The 6,329-nt window shown below is 38.0% G+C and overlaps 1 long non-coding RNA gene across 1 annotated transcript; it reads right to left on the reverse strand.

Annotated features, from left to right (window-relative positions):
* Window positions 1-462: 462 nt before the first annotated feature.
* LOC128930342 (uncharacterized) lies at window positions 463-5,960 on the reverse strand. The gene is made up of 3 exons (XR_008478301.2): window positions 5,849-5,960; window positions 4,611-4,776; window positions 463-3,588 (listed from the first exon to the last, which is right to left on the reverse strand). It is a non-coding gene; the product is annotated as an uncharacterized LOC128930342 (long non-coding RNA).
* Window positions 5,961-6,329: the final 369 nt, after the last annotated feature.

Genomic DNA, 6,329 nt, shown 5'->3' on the forward strand with positions numbered 1-6,329 from the left:
TTTTTAAAGTTTAGAGAGGCAGGAGAAGACCGCAATTTCTGTCAGTTCTTTCTAGGCGTTTAGCAGGTCCTGGTGTCTTAGCCATTGATCCACCAATACCTGCTAGTCACAGGGCCAGGGAGGCTGGGTTTTAGGATAAGAGGACACAGAGAAGTCACTGAAGAAATGTCGACTGGAAAATTTCACCCACCTTTCCTTCAGATCAGTTTTTTCCTACAATCTGAAATAATACACATAAATTACTGGAGTCTTTCACTGCTTTTGGAAATGCCAAGTACAGATGTGTTAGTGATAGCAACACTTCAAACTCAGGTAGGTCAAAGCCTTCCAAAGTGTAACAACTCTGAAAGAGCTTCGGACTAGGTGTTAAGAGAAGTGACATTGTAAAGAGAAAGAAAAATGGCTTATAGTTAGCATAAGACACCTAAAGACAGAGACAGCCTTTAAGAAAGTTCAACGTGAGAGTGGGTAGGAAAGGGAATTTAATAAAATTTTTAAGTACAGATCAAATAACCACTGTGCTTGGGAACTGCGTAAGAAATTAGCATATGGAAAGAAAGTAATTTGTGATATTACAGAGGGCTTTATAGTCTGGTAGGAAAAGACAGCAAAGGAAAGAATAAATTACGTTTTTAAAATAGGATAGCTAATTTCAGCTAGTTCCAATCCCTGTACCTACTTACATTTAATGTTTGGCTGTGAACGTGGGAGAGAAAACTTTACAATGCATGGAGTCAAAGAGCAGCAAGTTAGAAGGGGAATGCGAGAACACACTGCTTTCATTGCCAGCCACGCGCTATTTTCAATAAAGATGATGTATGACTAACCTGGAATCAATACGAATACAGATAAAACCTATTCTTTTCACTTGGTAATTCTATGCCTGATTCATCCTTGCTGAATATTTATCATTTGAATGCAGAATACTGTTTTTGCCAGCGCTCAGTGTCCAAACAGTAAACACAGACATTGTCTCCCTCACTATTTCTCTCCTATTCTTGCTGTTCCTTTTCCAGACTACAATAAATGAATCACAAAAACCCACCTCACAGTTCACGAAACATGGAAAAGGAAGCATAAATCCCCAAGATACCATTGCTAACAATCTCTAAAAGAAGCAAATGGCCCATGGATCCTTTAAATGTTTCGAGTACTGCAGCTGAATGAATATGAGTCACACACTAAATGGGATCATTTGGAAGGATGAATGAGTTTTAAGGTGAAAGGGGTTTCTTGTCCAAGGTTGGCAGACAGAGGTACGCAAATATCCTTGCATTCTACGTTTTGCAATATTAAGATAGTTGTGAATGTGTCACAGTTCATTTCAGCATGAGCCCCCAGTGAATTACAAAATGAAATCCTCCAAATCAACCCTCTCCTCGAGGATCATGAAGCAAATTGACTGTACTGGTGTTCTCAGTAGAGCCAGAGGGTTTTTTTTTTTAATACTTATTTTAGTAGCAGAGTTGGAGGCAAGAGAGATATAATACTGAAGTAGTAAATACCGTAAATACCATAGGTCAATATTATGCACTGTAAATTATTTTTCTTGGACAAGGATAGAGCCAGATCTTCTGCTGTCCCTGATAATTCTCTCTTTATAGCTAATGTGTAAACAATCTCCAGGTCCTGTATCTATTGCACCTCCAGATTGTCTTTGAAACACATCTGCTTACCTCCTTCACTGTTGTCACAACTGTGCTTCATTGGACCAGCCTCTGGGTCTTGAAATATTATATCAGACACATAATTGAATTTCTTATCTCAAGACCTGCTCCTTCTTAAATCTTTCCCCCACATATCAGCATAACAACACATTTGCTCTCTGATTATGTCATTCCACAGTTCAAAACTCTTTCAGGGTTTCCTATTGTTTTGTAGAAACTCCACACTCCTAAACATGACATTTAAAAAGCCCCTCATGACTACGAACTACTCTATTATTGTAGCAGAGGACAACGATGGAAATAGATAGAATATTTAAGGAGATCACCTATCCAGGAGCATACTATACTGAAGCGAGAGGAAAATCAACCCTCAAATCACGCCACACACACTTTGCAATGCACGACATAATTTGGATCATAGGTGGGTTTCCCTTTTGTATTCTTCGGTTCATGGCTGGAAAAGGAGTCCAGGGGCAGTGTTGGGACTTGGGATGTCTGTGTTATGTGACACACGAAGATAAGTGACGGTCTTGAAGTCCTAACTTCCACTATATTAGAAACTATAGTGGAAACTTGTGTGCAAAGATTTGAAACTTAAAAAGAAATACCAAGTTCCCAAAATTCAATAAAATCTATGTATTAATTTAAAATAAACAAAGAAACAAATAAAAGCCCTTCACATCTGAATCTGACTTACTCTTCAAACCCATGTCCACGATGTCACCCATCTTGCACTGTATGCTACTCACTCCCAAATAACTACCGCTTCTTAATTTATTCCTCCCATCCTTCTACCTTTGACCAGCCCTATTTTGCCCTATTCCATACCAATCTTTCAAAATGTTCCGATGTAGAATGTATTTAGTCTGAAAGATTTCTCAGAGTATGCAAGGCTTGGTAAGGTAACTCTACTATATGACTTGAAGGCACCAGGTACTTCCCTCACCGTAGCGTTTATTAGGCCACGTTGTTACTGTATGGAGATCTTCTACAGAGCAAGGTCGACATCCGTCTTGTTCCCCGTGACATGCCCTTTTAGCACTGAGTGCCTGGATTCAGACATTTTGTTGAATTGAGTGGGTGAGGCAAACTGCAATGGAAAAACTCTGAATCCTTGGCCTTTAAGGCAGACTTGCAGAGAAGAAAAACAGAAGGCAGTAATGGTAATATCTAATACCCCTGTCTGAAGCATTGACTCCTACCCGTATTTGAAGCCTGTAGACACAGTTCAAAATATTCACCTGTGACGTCTTCTTTGACACTGAAACTCAAGGTAATATTTTCTTCCTCTGAAGCATGATTATTCAGTTTCTCTAGGATCATCTCAAGTCATGTCAGGCCATTCATGAAAAATCTATTTGGTCAATCAATAAAAAATGAAAGTCATCTTAATTAAGTTACATGCCTTTGTTTTTATCTGAGCCTTAACTAACAAGTCTGTGTCTCTCTGATTGGTCTCCTGCCCTCTCACAAAAATGCAATGTATTTCGTGAAAAATGTAAATTTATTGTAGAAGTCAGTTGGTGGTTTTCAATCATAACCACACGTTTGAATTAGGTAGGAATCTCTAAGCACTGTCCCAAACCAAGTAAATTTAAATTCTTGTATTAGTCCATTTTTACACTGCTATAAAGAACTAGCTGAGGCCAGGAGCAGTGGTTAATGCCTGTAATCCCAGAACTTTGGGAGGCCGAGGCAGGCGGACCACGAGGTCAGGAGATCGAGACCATCCTGATGAACATGATGAAACCCCGTCTCTATTAAAATACAAAAAAATTAACTGGGCATGGTGGTGCATGCCTGTAGTCTCAGCTACTTGGGAGGCTGAGGCAGGAGAATTGCTTGATCCTGGGAGGCGGAGACTGCAGTGAGCCGAGATTGTGCCATTGCACTCCAGCCTGGCAACAGAGTGAGACTTCATCTAAAAAATAAAAATAAAAATGAAAGAACTACCTGAGACTGGGTAATTTATAAAGAAAAGAGGTTTAATTGGCTCACAGCTCCACATGGCTACAGAGGCCTCAGGAAACTTACCATTAAGGCAGAAGGTGAAGGGATAGCAGAGCTCATCTTACTTGGCAGCAGGAAAGAGAGAGGGCAAGCGAGGAACTGTCACACACTTTTAAATCAACAGATTTAAGCACCAGGGGGATGGTGCTAAATCATTAGAAACTGTCTCCATCATCCAATCACCTTTCACCAGGCCCCACCTTCAGCATGTGAGAACTACAATTTGACATGAGATTTGGGTGGAGACATGGAGCCAAATCACAACCATCCTTGAGTACAGGGTCCACACTTGTGCATGTTTTCAAAAGCTTTCCAAGAGTTTTATAAAGGCTTCAAACCATTGCTTTAGGTGAGGGTTCAGTACACTTTTTCTATAAAGGGTCAAGTAGTAAATATTTCAGCCTTTATAGGTCATATGGTGTCTCTCACAACAACTGAACTCCACTGTTAAAACCTGGGTATGTGTAGACACTAGATAAATAAATGGTAGCAGTTGTGACCAATAAAATGTTACTTGTAACAACATGCCAGGGACAGATTGGACACACAAGTCATAGCTTGTCAACCTCTGAACCGGATAATTCTATAACCTCTTCTGAGCCAAATGACTTTATTCGCATTGTTTTATTTTCCATTTTATTGTGAAAGAACACATGATTATTTCACCAAAACAGTTGATTTGCCAAAAACAAGACTTACTGGAATTTGACAAAAAGCTTTCAGAATGTGATTCAGAATTTTCATAACATCTTTCTCTCAAAGCAACCAAACACTCTATTTAGTTACAACAAGTATGGACTGGGAAGTAACATTAAAAGGAATACCCATGCTCTCCCCTTTATTTATGTATTCCAAAGGACAACAGCAAAACACAGCTGTTGCTGAGATGGAGATGGCAATGAAATCTCAAGCAGAACTGAAACAGCCCATTACCTGCAAAATCATGTCCACAAAGGCGTCTCAGAAGACTGATTGCAGCAAAGCCAATGGACTGTAAGCTACATTGTTGCATTCCAGCACAGGTTCATAAAGTTTTATAATGCAGGTGAAGAAAAACATGAAAAATGCTGAAGATGAGAGATACAGAAATTCCATTCCCCTAAAAGTTAAAAAGGAATTTGAGACGGATTTCTACGACTGAGATTTAAATGATTTAAACAGCTAAAGATTTGCACAGGTATCAAAAAGGTTAATCCAAGTCAACCATGATGTGAAATAACCACTTTGTATGATTATTTTGATAATAACTGGTTTTCAATTTAAAAGTTTACAGTAACACACAATGAGAGCAGATTTTCTCTGATTTCTTTCTGCAAGGATGAAAGCAAAAATTACTCCACTATCATTAATCAGGACTGGAAACCATTAACATTTTGATATGAACGTTTTGTGAAAGCAAGTGACTGCTAAGCTTTAAGAGAAGCAACCTTAAGACAATGTATAGCCAAGAGTGGACTACGACAACTGGGTTACTTCAGAACACGTATCTCTGCACTTGACCCCAGTTCTGGGAGATTGTCTAATGATTTCCAGTGATTATTCTACATCAGAATTTTAGTTTCACTGCTTTAGAGACGTCATGCTACTGTGCAAAGAAATTCATCAGCCCAAAAACTTGAATTCGAAGTCATTCTCTGCTATTAACTGCCTGACGGAACTTGGACAAGTCACTTAAATTTCTAGGTCCCTTAACAACTCTAAAGCTCAAATAATTCTATCCTACAATTGCATGAGAAATAAATAGACCTGTATTTATACCAGAGACAAATTGTTTTTGCTAAGATCTATGAGTGACAAGCGGGAGAATGAAAAAGACAGTTAACTTGTCTTTGGTTAACACTACTATTTTGTTTTTCATTTGAAGAGGTTAACAAAGGAATTTTGCTTACCCTGTTTTTTCTCTCAAGCCACAGAATATAGGTAAACTGGTAAGTGTAATCTTACAAAATACATAGGCTAGTATTTGCAAAGGCATACCACCTAAAGTTAAACTCCTTTGTGGCTCAATCACAGCATAAAGTTCCAATGAGGAAATTTCAATTAAAAAAGCTAACAATAATTTAAAAGCAGTTTGAATATGTGTTGGTCTCAGAAAGTAAATGAATACATGTAGTGTTTCATGAAATCCTTATTCTTCTATTTATATCAAATCTATGTTAAGTGATACTTACCACCTGCTATGCCTATGCTCTCAACTGCAAGGTCTCTTCTCACCAATTACCTGATTCTTTATTCAAAACAGTTGCTGCCGCAGATACAACAAGAAATGAATACTTCTTCCTTAAAAGAAGGGAGGATGTGAGAAGAAATATTAAAAATTTGATATCTTCTTGATCCAAGGACAGTATCATAATTTAGTTCTTACAGTGGATGATTGCTGACTATTAAATCAGGTTTGAAGTAGATTACATTTGTAATTTTAAGGCATACTCAACCCATTATTTCTTTAATTACTAGACTAAGATATTATTCATTTATCATTCCCTAGTTTAGAAAGTGAGTACATAGGAATTACTCAACTTTCTTCTCACAACTTACTGTTTTTTTTATTATTTCCACATTATCGATGTTTATAAATGTGCATTCAGTTCTTTAACCATAATTTTCATTTTTACTTGGCATCATTGCTGAACTCCTATGATTGAGCTCTGG

This window comes from Callithrix jacchus, chromosome 21 (assembly GCF_049354715.1).
Source record: "Callithrix jacchus isolate 240 chromosome 21, calJac240_pri, whole genome shotgun sequence".
Taxonomy (NCBI): Eukaryota; Metazoa; Chordata; class Mammalia; order Primates; family Cebidae; genus Callithrix; species Callithrix jacchus.